Source organism: Myotis nattereri, assembly GCF_964212035.1.
Source record: "Myotis nattereri genome assembly, chromosome: 1".
Classification (NCBI taxonomy): domain Eukaryota; kingdom Metazoa; phylum Chordata; class Mammalia; order Chiroptera; family Vespertilionidae; genus Myotis; species Myotis nattereri.
In genome coordinates, this window is record NC_138075.1 from 7,753,491 (window position 1) to 7,767,709 (window position 14,219).

A 14,219-nucleotide genomic window follows, 5' to 3' on the forward strand; every position below is an offset into this window, starting at 1 on the left:
TTTGGATTTTCTTAGTAAAGAATTAAGAATTCTATAAACAATCACAATTTTAATCTCATTCTAGTAGTTTATAAAATTTATCTATCTTTTGTTTTATCATATCGGTTAGAGCTTCGTGGACAGTGTAACCTAATAATCATGCCTTATGCATCTTTTCTTTGTTTCTTATTTTCTGTGAAATATGATGTGACTTGCCTCTAAGATTATCATTAACTTTTTGCCTATTCAATGTCTTTACTATTGAAAGGGCTTTGGAAACTGTTTTTATCTGTTTCCCCCAGTTTGGGATGTTGTTCTATTCCTCATGTAAATGTTTCTGACTGTTATATCCTTGTGGCTGTACCTTTCGACTCTGAGAGGTGATTTTCGTCGGCCTGCTTAATGATTTTGCTCTTGGGTACTTGGAATTGTTCTCCTGCCTCTGCTTTCTCCTCATTTGTGTATCTGAGTTGGGTAAATTGACTTTCTCATGTAAATGTTTCTGGAAGCCTGTTTTCAAGACAGAGTGTTGTTTGAAAGCTGAAACAGACACTTGCATGTTTGGAAGGAGTCTGCTCCACGAGAGCTCACTGTTCTGCACAGTTGCAGACAATTTCTAGCATTTTCTTCTGTCCAAGCACGTAGTTGACTGCCTTACGTCCGATGACCAAGGCTAAAGATTGGCCACAATGGGCTCACCTCATGATTCCCATTTTGTCTTAATTTTTAAAGTATATATGAGATCTATGGTCTTACCACCGATATCCCTAATTTTATTTTTCCATTTTCCACTTATTTTTATAAAATAATATGAGCAAAATGTAATTAAATACTGGGGTTTCAATGCGGCCAAGCCCTTTATTCAGACCAAATATTACCCAGAAGTCCAATAAAGGAGACCAAATCCAGGCTGCCCTATTTAGAGCTGGGCAGTGACCTCAAGCTGTGGGCATCATTTTGCCAGAGACATGGGGTTGGTCAGTGATGGCGAACCTTCTGAGCTCGGTGCGTGTCAGCATTTTGAAAAACCCTAACTTAACTTTGGTGCCGTGTCACATAGAGACATTTTTTGATATTTGCAACCATAGTAATACAAAGACTTCTATTTTTGATATTTATTTTATATATTTAAATGCCATTTAACAAAGAAAAATCAACCAAGAAAATGAGTTTGCGTGTCACCTCTGACACACGTGTCATAGGTTCGCCATCACTGCGGTAGAGGCAAGCACCCCTCAGAATACCCTATGAAAGCCTCTGCAATGAGATATTTAAACAATTGTACACAGAAAATTGAACTAATTGCTATATGTGCAGAACTGGGATGCCATCGGTAGGGAGTCGATTGCTGGCAGTCAGCTGGTGTGTAAATTCCGTGGTTTTTGACATGTCTGTGCATGAGCGTGTGGTTGCCTGAACGTCACGTGCATGAAAATTGAGATCTTCCCTTTTATCTGTGCCCATACCTTCTATTTGAATTTTTGGAATTCATTTATTTAAAGTGTGTCTCAAATAAACAATCTATAGTTTAGATTTGAGGCTGTTGACTTGAAAAATTCCCCTTTTAGGAATGTGTAACCCATTTACATTTCTTTCTTGATTCTCTTGTATGGACTTAAAAATTGCACTTAATGCTTGTCTTTAAATTTGTCCCTTTCCTGGTATCTTTTGTTATACAGACTACATTTCTCTTTTTAAAAAATTTACCCTGGGGATTTCCGAAAGTACACAAGCAGCTTCTAATGTTAGGGCTTACATTTTAGGTGTTTGGTTGATTTCTTTCTCTCTCTCTCTTCTTTCTTTCTTTCTCCCTTCCTTCCTTTCTTCCTTCCTTCCTTCCTTCCTTTCTTTCTTTCTTTCTTTCTTTCTTTCTTTCTTTCTTTCTTTCTTTCTTAAAACCAAACATCTATATTTCTTTATGGTAAAAAAGAACTACTATTCTCTTGACTTTGCCCTATGTATAATTATTAAGCTGAGTATGTATCTGTTTCTGCCCACCCCCCTGTGTGCACCCTTCCAAATGATAAGGTGTGAATGGGTTTCATCACCAACTCCTGTACTTAGCTCCCAACTGCCCCGCCTCCGGGAATTGCCTGTCTTGGTTTTCTCTGGTCCAGCCCCCTCTGCAGGAACCAGAACTCCTTACTGTTTCTGGACTATAGATTGTAAGCCTGGAATCCTACCACTTTGTACACTTCCATGTCCCCCTATCAGCACATGGGTTGAATGTCCGTCTTTCTCCTACTAGACTGTGAGCTCCTGGGAGACAGGGTCACTGAGTCAGGGCCGCATTGCCCTCCGCACAGGGCAGAGGCCAGCAAACGTGTCATGGCTGCGTGTCTGAGAGGACATGTGGGCAAGTCAGGGCAGGGATGAGGAGCTGGGGCGTAAATGAGTGCACGAAGGTGTGAACTTGAAGGCGAGAACTTGGGATGGAGAAGGGTGCAGAGCCAGGGGGTGAATTAGCGAGCTGTTGAGAGAATGGCTGGGCAGATGGACAGGGGAGGCAGTGAGCAACGACCGGGGCCTGAGGAAGCGAGAAGAGCCACCGGCTGGCCGCCGTCTGAGGTTAGAGGCTGTTCGGCCCAGGCTGCGTGTTCGACCGCTGCGAGGCTGGGTGGGGAAGGTGGGTTTGCCCACCTCTCTAGACGTCCAGGAAGCTGTTGGGGACACATGCCACTTTATCCGGGAGGACAAGGACACTTCGTTCAGAGCTGTCCTTTCTTTTATTCCTCACTACTTTGTAGAATGTCTGGTCCTGGTGACCGGGGCACCCGGAGGGGCTGGTGTGACATCTTCTTGCCCAGAGGCATTCCGGTCCCAAGGGGAGACATGAGCAACTTTCTCCTCAGTCATGGACACAGAGCAAATAAAAGCCACCAGAATAACTCCCCCAGCCTCCCGCCATTCGCCTTGTCCCCTGGGGTGTCCTTCCCCAATGACCAGAGGAGGCCACAGCCTGCACTAGCCTAGCGGCCCACTGCCACCTGCGCTTGGCTCCATGCTCTGACTCTCAGGCGTCTTCATCGACACTTTGGCTGCATGTCAGAAAGCCTCTCCCTGACCTGGAGCCTGCTGAGCCTCTTACCATGCTCTAGTCCCTTTAATCTGAAAAATCTCGGGAACCCATCTCCTCCTGCTGGCTACCACCCTCCAGGCGACTTCTTTGTATTTCACTTGTATTTGGCTTTTGACCCTGCCAGTGTGTTGGAGGAACTTTCCTTAAAGTCACTGGGGACCTGGCATCTCCACAGGATCTCTCACCACCACTCAAACTCAACTCCTGCTCCTCCCCAGCATTCCCGGCCTCAGCTCAGACAGTGGTGCCACCCGCTCCTGGCTTCCCTGCCAGGCACCTGCAAGGTTCTGGACACTTTCTTATTGCTCGCAGCTCCTCACCCCATCTGAGACATGACCAGTCTCTCCTGCTCTTCTTCCTGACTGTTCTCAAACATGCCATTCCCTCATTTTTTGGACTCCTATACTCTTTCTCCCTACCCCTATTATTGCCCCCAACAGTACTCTCTTTTCCATATCAGGAAGAGATACCTCATGAAAACATGGAACGCAGGCACTTTATTAGATAATAAGGACTTCCCCTTGGATGGAGAATAAAATCTGTTACGTTTCTTTAGCCGTTGTTATAGTTGTCCTAATGATCTACCCCCATCCAGCTCCTCAGCCCCATTATTGGCGCGTTTTTGGCTCTCCATTCACAAGGATGCGCTTTTGGTTACCAGGCTCCCTTCAGAATGTGCTCCACTCATCCGGTCCATGAGCCATGTATCTGGTTCATGCTTCATCCATCTGGTCCACGAGCCATTTACTTGGTTCATGCTTCATTTACCTGGTTCATGCTTCATCCGTCTGATTCCCGCTCCATCTGTGAGGCCCATGAGCCATCTCTGTAGTCCATGCTCCATTGATCTTGTCCATGCTCCATCCAGTCCTCTGCTTCCATTCTGCATTGTCCACTCTTGTCCCCTCTCTTCCTGGCTTAGAATCTTCATTATTGTTCTTCTTCTTTTTAGTCTCTTCATTCTTCATATTTTTTCTAAACTTCTTCTAAGAAGCTCCCCCCCCAACCCCCCCCCCCCCGATTGGTCAGATCTTATTAAATGCTCCCTGCTCCTTCACAACACTTTGGCCTCTTCTAATTTTGACATCAGTGCCCTGCAAACATTTCTTTCTATGTGGGTTCTCTGCCCTCCTGCTAAGCTAGAAGCTGCAGGAGGGCCAAGCCCTCTGGCTCCAGCACCTCACGGGTCTTTAATGAGCATGAGCTTATTTCTATGACTGACCACATGGACAGTGTGACTGGGCTGGAGGAGAGGCACAGGCAGGGTGCTATGGAGGATCCGGGGGTGAAAAGGCCGGAATTGGCTGGGGTCGTGTCAGGGCTCAGGGAACAGGGAAGAGAATGGGAGTGAATGTCATTCTAGGGAATTTGGTCTTTAACCACCTGTGTTGTGAGCAGGAGGACGACCCGCTGTGCACTGGGATTCAAGACTTTGGATAACCGGGCCCTCTCACCATGCTGCCTAGGAGCCGACCCTTCCCTTTCCTTGGAGACCAGCCCATCTCTTGGCTGTGCATCCCATTCATAAGGGGTTGTGGTATGGACAGCTGGGCTACCAGAGGGGATGGGGAGACCCAAGAGAAGGCCTCCTGGGGGGGTGGGTGCAGATGTTGAGGTGGAGCTGGAAGCGCGCACCCCCACTCAGGTGGTGTGGAGTATGGTGAGGACTGTCATAGCTCGGGTGAGCTTGGGCAGGCTGTTCCCCAGAACTCGAGGGGCCCTCTTTCACATGGGAGCTCTGCCCTTAGAGCTTCCCACTCCGCCATGCAGAGCCAACCACTGCCCTTCCCTTGGGTTAAGACATAGTTGACCATGTAATGGCCAAAGCGTGGCCCAGGTCGCGTGGTCTGCCTCTTCTCAATCTTTCCGAGTTGGCATGGCCTTCCCAGGGGAGATGCTGCTTCTGGGGAGAGGCACCTCTCCCCCCCTCCCCCAGCACTGTTCCCCACACTTGATGGGGGGTGTTTGTGTTCACACAGGCCGGCTTCCCAATGCCAAATCAGGCTCGGAAAGCTTTCTGGAAGTGACACCAGCTTGAGGGACACACCCTGGCTCTGGGGTCAGCAGCACTCCATGGTTCCTGAAGAGATGGTAGACTATGGAACGTAGGCTTTATGATTTTTGACCTATGTAACATGGTCCACTAACTCTCGGTATCCACTCCATCCTCGGAGGGCGCCCCGGAGGTGTGGCCAGCGTGAGGGAAGAGCACACGGGGTTAGCGCCAGCACCGCTCATGGTAACGCCCGCTGCCTCTCTTCCATGCCTGAACTGTGCAGCCAGGCCGGTTAAAGGCATCCTCGGGTGGGGGTGGGGTGTCTGGAGGTGACAACCTGGGGGCAAAGACGCCGGTTCCAGCCTCAGCCATGGCACTTGAAGACATGCTTTTCCATGTGGCATATGCACCAGGAGAGATTTCACTCCCCAGTAGCCCGGCTGGCTTTGGAGGGCTTCATGGAACTGACACTACCTTCAGGGGGACCCACCAGTCCAACCTCCACCATGTTCCATGCCATTGAAGAGATAATTCCTTATGTGGAAGTCCCGTTTGTACTCATGTCCACCTCTGGTTGATAGTCAGTTCAATCTCAGAGGGTTTCCTGGAGGCAGTGACAAGATTGGGATGAGACGGAAGTTCCGACCTTAGGGAGCCTGTTGGCCAAAAATGACATCTGCTTTGTTTACGAAGATGGCATGATGGCTACTGCTCACATCCAGTCCAGCCTAAGAGAGCCCCTGACGTGAGGCAGAGATGGCTGTCAGTCATTCCTTGTGCTGTACTTTTTATTTTTTTTATGCCCCCAAACTAGGGCTCACACCCTGGGCTTCACATGCCCTGAGATTGTTTGCTTGGCCTGCTCAGTCTGACTAGAGCTCAGGTGTCCTTTTCGGTTGCTCACAGGCCATCTCATAGTTTTCACTTTGCTCATCACTCCCCGTGTAGTTCTCTTAGCCAGCCACATGGCATACCACTCTCCCACGGTGCCCACCTAATTCATTCCCTCCGATTCACCAGGGTGCCTGGCACATAGTAGGCACTTATTCAGTATTTCTGGAGTGATGAAAGCCATAAGTCCACTTCTGCTCAGTGGGACGTTCAGCCTTGGAGGGCTTCCTGGAGGAGTTGTCAGCTTTGGGGATAAGCCACCAGTTCCAGCGTCAGCATCAACTCCTGACGGTGGAGACAAGACTCCTAGCCTGTGTGTGCTTGTCGCATGGTGCATGTGTTGTGCTCGACCTGCCTCTGGTTCGCCCCGGTTCTGGAAGGCTTTCTGGACGTGTCCTCAACCTCTGTCCTCGGCGTCCCTGTGTGGTACTTGGAGAGATAGTAGACCGTATAGCGTACGCTTTATCTGTGACGTATGTAACACGGTCCACTAACCCTCAGTATCAAATCCATCCTCGAGGCTCCCGGAAACCACCCAGCCGCAGGGCGGCGCCCCTGGACGCGACGTGAGGCCTCTCCGTGACACTTGAAGCTGGTTTCTGTAGGGCATGCTCTCTTCTGCATGATGCGAAATGACATTCTCTCACTCTTCCTGTACCAACTTCTGCCTCGGGAAATCTCGCCATCTCTGGGGAGGAGATCTTGATTCTTTCTGGGATCGGTGCTGCTCTATGGCATTCAATGACATGGTTGACTCCACAACTCTTGTCTCGTATCCACCATTACCTGCTTCTTCTCAGCGTCAAGTGCAGCCCTGAAGAGGTCCCCAGACGCAACCTTGGACGCAAGCCTTCTTCCAGCCGTCCCTGCCACCGTGCGGTACTTGAAGAAATGGTTTACCGTCCCACATACATTTTGAATATGTATGTGGGACGGTAAACCGCTTCTTGGTATCCAGCCCAGCCGTCCAAACCGTCCCGCAGAGCCTGAAGTCAGAGACGCAGCGCGGCCTTGGCGGCGTCCCCGTGCTCCGGTACCGGCCTGGCGGAATGGTAGACTGTTACATGTGTACCTAACCTGTTCATGCTTGCAGCACCGTCTCCTCCTCAGTGTCAAACGCAGCCTCCAAAGGCTTCCTTAGGACAATGACCACCTCTTGGAAGGTGTCCTGCTTCTACGCCGGCACATCCCCCCAGAGTCCCCGAAGAAGCGCTGCTCAGTGTCGCGAATGTTCACGAATGAGGGATGTTACACGTCCTGCCCCTCGTCATCCTCCAAGCTCTGCTCCGATGGCTTCAGGACCAAGTGCCCCTGGAGAGGCAGCTAGGGGTGCGCGAGAGACAATGCCGCGCCAGGTACTGGAAGACACACCGACTCACGGTTTTCCATGACGATGCGAGTCCCGTCTGTCTTTCTCCCATATCGAGTCCAGTCATGTCAGGGAAGATGCCCTGGCTCTGGACTCAACTCTGACCATCGACCCTCCACGAAGATGTGCTGGGCCCCGCCGTGTGCATTACAGTTGATGCACGTGCCATGGCCCGTGCATATCTCCCCCTACCTCCCGTCCGCCTCGAAGAACTGGCTGAAGATGCCGCCGGCCTGGGTCATGTGGGAGCCCTGGTTCCGGCGTCCACACCCAGCTCACGGTACCTGGAAAGGGTTGGACTGCATTGCATGTCTGTTATTAACCGCCTATGGAACATGGTCTGCTTCTCTTCAGTATCAAGTTCAGTGTGAGGTCTCCAGGGAAGTCACATCTGCCTCTGGAGACGAGCCGCCAGTGATGCTGAGGCATACGTGGTAGAAGCTGACCATGCTTCATATGTTTTACTCACAACGCATGTGACTCGGGCCTCCTTTTCATAACAGCAAATGCATCTCGGGGGGGCTTCCTGGAGGCAATACTAAGTGTTAGGCAGTGTTTGTTCTGATGTCATGTCCACTCCTGGTCCCCGAGGGGGTTCTCTGTGCTGCGTCCGCTGCATCTGTCGCAGTCCTTGCATGGTGGCCTCTTCTCAATACTGCATCTCGCCTCCAAGGGCTTCCTGAAGGGGGTGCTGGCGAGAGGACAGAGACGCCGGTTCCGACAGCAGCCCTTTCTACGGTAACTGAAAAGATGGTTGACCATAGAACATGCGCTATCTCTAAGTCGTATGTAATATGGTCCACGTCTTCTCAATATCAAACTCAGTCGCCGAGGGCTTCCCCGAGGCAGAGCAGACTTCGTGGGAGACACACTGGTGTGGCTTCGGCACCTTGCCTGGCATGTGGAGAGACGGTGGACCGTAGAGCATGCGTGCCATTTGTGACGTATGTGCTATGGTCCACTCATTCTCGGCATCAGTCAGCCTTCAGGGACTTCCCAGAGGCCATGCCAACGTGACCGCAGGACCTGTGTGGCAGGCACCGTCCAGCATCCATCACAGCCGACTGGCAGGAGACCATGTGCTTGTTTTCATGACCTTGGCTGTTGGGTCTCCCACCGACACTTAACACCCAGTCTGAAGGTGGTCGTGGCATTGGATGTGGGTTTGTGGTCATTGTCACACTTGCTGATTGTGGATCATGTATGGTGCCCATTGCAAGGGCTTCCTGGAGGAGGTGATGCCAAATTGAGGGGAGAGGGTCAGTGTCACATCCTGGTATTCGAAGATGCGGTTGACCATGGTGTGTACGCTTTATTTATGACGTAGGACACATGGTCTACTTCTTCTCAATATCACCTCTCGCCTCAGAAGACTTCCCAGAGGTGCTGTCAGCTTTGAGGAGGAGCCGCTGTCCTGGGCTCAGCACTGCCGCTGCTTGGTACTTGGAGAGAGGTGGTCCGTGGCGCGTTCGCTTTATTTATGGCGCACATTACACGGTCGACCTCTTTGCAGTATCTAACACCGCCTCGCAAGCTTTCCCGGAGCTAACACCAACTGCGGGGCGGGGGCCCTCTCTCTGCGCTGCTCTCCTCTCCTCTCCTCTCGGCTCGGCTCGGCGGGGTCTGTGACGCCTGTCCTCTGCGGTGGTAGCTCACCTGTGGCGGCCTTCTGCCCCGCACACCTCTGCTCTGCCTGGTGGCTTCGAGGGCGGGAGCAGGAGATCGGCATCCACGCGTGCCTGGATACATGAGATGGTTGACCAGAGAGCACACGCTTTATTTGTGTCGTTTGTGACCTGGTCCACTAACCCTCAGTATCTAATCCCCCCGGGAGAGCTTCCGGAAGCGCCGACGACTCCGGGGGACGCGGCGACGCCAGCGCCGGCGCCCGCCCGGCTTTACTGGACTCGGAAGAAAGAGCACCTGTGAGGTGTGCGCCGCACCCGTGACAGCCGTGGCCAACTCGGACTTGTTCTCAGTAGGATCCCTGTCCTTGGAGGGCTCCCTGGAGGGGAGGCCGTCCACTCTCGGGAAGGGGCATGCTGTCGGCGCCACCCCAAAGTCCTCCCGTGGTCAGCGGACCAGAGTATGAGCACTTGACTCACGACGTAGGTCACTGGGCCCCCCCACACCTCAGTAGCCAGGGGGGTCCTTGGGAGGAGGACCTTTGGAGGAGCCAGCCTCAGCTTGGGGCATCTAAGAAAGGTTCCCCCAGGGCGCGGGGGGGGGGGGCGGGGTTAACCAGAAATGTGATCGCTCTAAGTGACCAACATCTTCCTAACTTCACCACCCTCTGGCCATGAGGCCAACTTCAGGAAGTTCGGATGCCACTGGGGTCTGCCCCACCGAGGTACTTGGACAGGTGGTTGATGGACAGCATGCGTTCGACCAATAGTTTACGGCAGCAAATTGACAAATGCGCAGCATCCTGGCCCGATCAACAGGCTGTCCAGGACTGAGCGCCATGTCTGGTGCTCTCATCAGTGGTACCTGGAGAGAGGTTTCCGGGTTTCTGTTTCTTTAATGAGGATGAAACACCACCTGGTTAACCTCTTTTCCAGTATCAGATTCCAGCTTCAGCGGACGTGTCACTGTCAGTTCCCATCCAGTCGACTCTAATCAGTGGCTGACCTCAAAGCCTATGCCTGTGTCTATGACTGATGTCACCTGTTCTACTAACAACGGTGGCCAGTCATAGTAACAGGACTTCCAGGACTGAACGTCAAGCCCGGGGAAGCATTCCTGCCCACGTTAATTGGTAGCATCTAGAGACATGTTTTCGAGGAGGGAACACACCTGGGTAGCCTCTTTTCTAGTATCAGGTCCCCCCTTGGAGACCCCCTGGTCCAGATCCCAGCGTCAGGGAGGGGGCGCCTTGCATATGAATAAGTGGTTGGCCACCAAGCCTGTCCCCTATTTCTGAGTTTTACCACCTTTTCCACTAACTGTCAATATATGATTCATTTTTAGGATGACTTCCCAGGGCGGCACCTGCCGGGAGGACAACGGTAGTCACGCGATAGCTCCGTGCCCCAGAATACGCAGGTAGGTTCGCTGGGGTTAATTTATCTCGCTTCCGATCAGTAACCCACAGCCAGCTGAGCTCTTTGTCTGGCCGCACTTTAGAGTGACGGCTGGTCTTTGCCACCTTCAGTGGGTGTGGAGTTAACCCAGCCCATGTTGGAGGAATGCCCTTTGCATGGAGCATGTGCCCAGGACAGACAGTGTAGGTGGCCCACACCACGGCCCCTCTGCCTCCAGTCTATACTGAAGGAGCATTCTGGGCATAAGGACATCTTTGGGGAAGAAATAATGGTTCTGGGATCAAGATAAGACCATAGGTATCCTTAGGATTGGACTGGGTGGGACCTGTTTATTTCTAACAAGAATTCTAGAGTTGATTTATGTTAAATCCGGAGGCAGCCTTGTTGTTATGTGAATGTCGGGGGAAGGCTTTGTCCTCAACCCTGATCCAGGAGAAGTGAGCAGATAGGCCGTGGCTTACCAGGACACCCTGCCCACTGACCACTGCATCCAGCCCACCCTTAGGAGGTGATGCTGACTTCAGGGAAGAGGCTGTGTTTCTGTAGGTGGTCCTCCAGGTATGCTTTCCTTTGGTATATTTGTTTCTTTCATGATGAATCATCCTGCCGGCCGCTCTTCACTCAAAACCCAGCTTGGAGGACTTCCCGGACAGGACGGAAGTTGTCATCCCAGCCCAGGTGAGTGAGCCGAGCTGTGTTCTTCCCTCGCTCTGCATGTTGTGTCTGACACTAACACTCCTGCCAATCCTTCGCAGGAGGACTTCCTGGAGGCGACGCCAACCTTCAGGGAAGGAAGTTCTTCCTGGCCACTTCAAAGGCAAGGCTTGGAGGTAGGTTGTTGGCCCTGCATTTTGTTCAATGGCCCAACTCTGGGTCCTGGGCTCTTTCGTGGTATTTGGGGAAGGGGCATCGGGCTCGCAAGAAGGGCCAGGTCTTTCCATTTCCTCCCCCGTTTGTCTGACAAGAGACCTCCAGATGCGGTGGCAGCAATGATCGACACAACTGACCTCCATACCAGCTGATGCCCAACCATCATTCCTGCCACCTGAAAAGAACCTGGCGGGAAAGAAGAGAAGGGAGGACCTGTGACTGCGGTGGGCACGCCATTGTCTGCTGGACCCCCGGTAGCTGGCCGCTGAGCTCTCGGAGACTAGGCGCTCGGTGGGTGAGTGGGGTTCAGGAAGTTGTAGTGGGTACTCCCTTTACTTAGGACTCTCCTGATACCTGACTCTGATTTTAGAATCACAGCTCTCCTGGAAGACTGCCTGGACCCCACAGCCAAGTCCACGCGGGGCCTGGTGTCGGCCCGCAGCAGACCACGTCGCCTGCCTCCTGCCCACAAAGTGCGGGTTCACTCGTGAGTGCTCGCCTGATGCATGGACCTTGGTGTGCAAACCCTTGCTGGGGGCACTTCCCAAAGGGGGCAAGGGCTCCACCATCAGGAGAGCTCCCGGGAGAGGTTGTATGCGAAGTATTCTCTTCCTGGCAGAGAATATTTCGTGGGCGATCTCTTTTCAGTATCCTAAAGGGTTTGTTGACTGACCTCCAGAAAGACTCTTGAGTCTGCCTGGTGCAATGTAGACTCGGGAGACCTTGGAGGTGACCCCAGCATGCGTGAAGATTCTGTGGTTTTCTTTTTGTTGTGTTTTTGTTTGCTTGTTTGTTTTGATCAGTGCTAATCCTCGATACTCGAAGGAGAGGTTGTCCGTGTTGTGTTCTCTTGATTGATGATGAAACATACACGGGAAACCTCTTTTTTAGTATCAGATCCCACCCTGGAGGCACTTACTGTTCCCGGTGCGGCCTTCAGGGAGGGGTCGCTACCAGCTCTCGGGGACTCACGGGCTGGGGCGGGGCTGGGGCGTGGCCCTCAGGGTCCAGGCCTCCCAGGGCCAGCTCCTCGGAAGGGAAGCCAACTTTGGGAAGGGCCCACGTTGCTGTGATGAGGGAGGCTCCTCACTGTGGTGTCCTCTGGGTGACAACGCATGGCGGACGGTGGGTCTTCAGTGTGAAGTCCCGCCGGGCGACTTCCGGACACACCAGCAGCGTCGCTGAGCGGACAGTAGTGCCACCCACTCTCCAGGGTAGCTGAGGGGATGGTAGACCGGTGACGTGCACTTTATTTACGATGTAGGTCACCGGTTTGACTATCCGTCGGTACCCAATTCAGCTGTGGGTTGACAGCGGTTCACGTGTCAGCTGCGGAGAAGACGTGCGAGGATTGGGGACCAGTGGGAACCTCCAGTGTCTAAAGGGGCTGCCATAGGGGGCTCCCCCTCCTACCTCGTTAGAGTGAATATAAGCAATTGCCCATGGACAATCTCTCTTTCGTTGTCAAATCCCACCCAGGACTCTCAGCCTGGCCCCAGAAAAAGTCAGGGAAGGCGCGCCCCACAGCACCTGCTGAGTGCAGGCTGCATGCCAGTTGGCTCAGTCTGTCTTAGGAGGGCGTGTGTGTGCACCTGTGGGTTTGCGTGTGGGGGCACACTCGCGTACAGTCGTGCTGCTGTAGGGTGCGTCTGTGGCTGTGATGTCAGTTCTAGTCTGTGGTGCCTGAACCGAGGCTGCGACGAGCGTACCACGTACATGATGAAGGGTACGCGGCCCGTCTTTTTCAGGAGTCAGCGCCACCCTGGAGATTTCCGGGATGTGAACTGGGCCGTCGGTGTATCCAGCTCCACTGGCACCGCCGTCAGTGAAGGTAAGAGTGCGATGTAGCCCCGAGAGCACGTGTTCCGTTCAGCACACGTGTCTCCTACCCGCTAACCCCAGATCACCTTCCCAGGCCTCCTCTGAGTGGAGGTGGGGCTGGTCCTCTGCCACTTCCTCCTGGGCTGGTGTTGTGTTCACAGTGACACCGGGGCACAAGCCGGTACATGGAAACCCAGAGCACATTCTGCTCATGGATTGTTGGCCTAAACAAGTGTCACGTCCAAGTCCAAAGGCAAGGGGAGAGAGGTGGACTCCACCCACAAAGAGGCGATGGCCAGGGTGTGGATGTGGGGCTGGTGAGGACATGGAGCCATGGGTCAGTTGTCCACATGGGTCACTGAGAACTTGGGGTTCATCGTCATTCACCCCCAGTTTCCTGTTGAGTTGAGGCTGGCTGCCTGTGGTGACCCGTCCGTGTCCAGGGTTCACTCCATTCATTGCATTTGCGGCTGCCTTGTCCATGAGTCATCTGCTGTGTGTTGGACAGTCATTGCACGCGTCCCTGTTCCCACCCCATGAAGGCTTGTACCCATACATGCCCGGCCCTGTTTGCTCTCAGCCAGTCTGGGGGAAGCTGCCCGACCTCCAGGAAGCAGTGTCACGCCACGGCTCTGACCCACGGTACTTAAGGAGAAGTTGCCCGTGTCTTTTTCGCTGTATTGGTGACGAAACATTCGCGGTGCACTTCTTTTTCAGTATCCCTTGCTGCCTTGAAGACGTCATCGTTCGGGCGCCAGAGTCAGGGAGGGCATGTTGGCACTTGTGGGTTCTGGTCAAGATGGTTGCCACATGGCATCTTTTCTCCCTTCCTCAGTTTCCCTTGATGTTTCTCCTGAAAGCTGCCCTCTTCCTGCTACATGGTTTGGGTTGGAATCACACACACACACACACACACACACACACACACACACACCCGGGTGCCCAGCATTAAGTGAGTTACTTATCCCTCCATGTTCATTAGTTCAAAGATGGGCCCATAAAGCCACTGAGCCAAGGGCATCCACAGAGATGTTTGCTGAGGCTACCGGGAGAGGAGGTATTTATCCCTGACCAATGAGAGCTGCTACCGCCTACCCCCTATGCTCCTGGTCACGTGGGCCTTGAGGCTGCATGAGTGAACTCTGCAGACCCAGAGGGGAATGCCTGCAC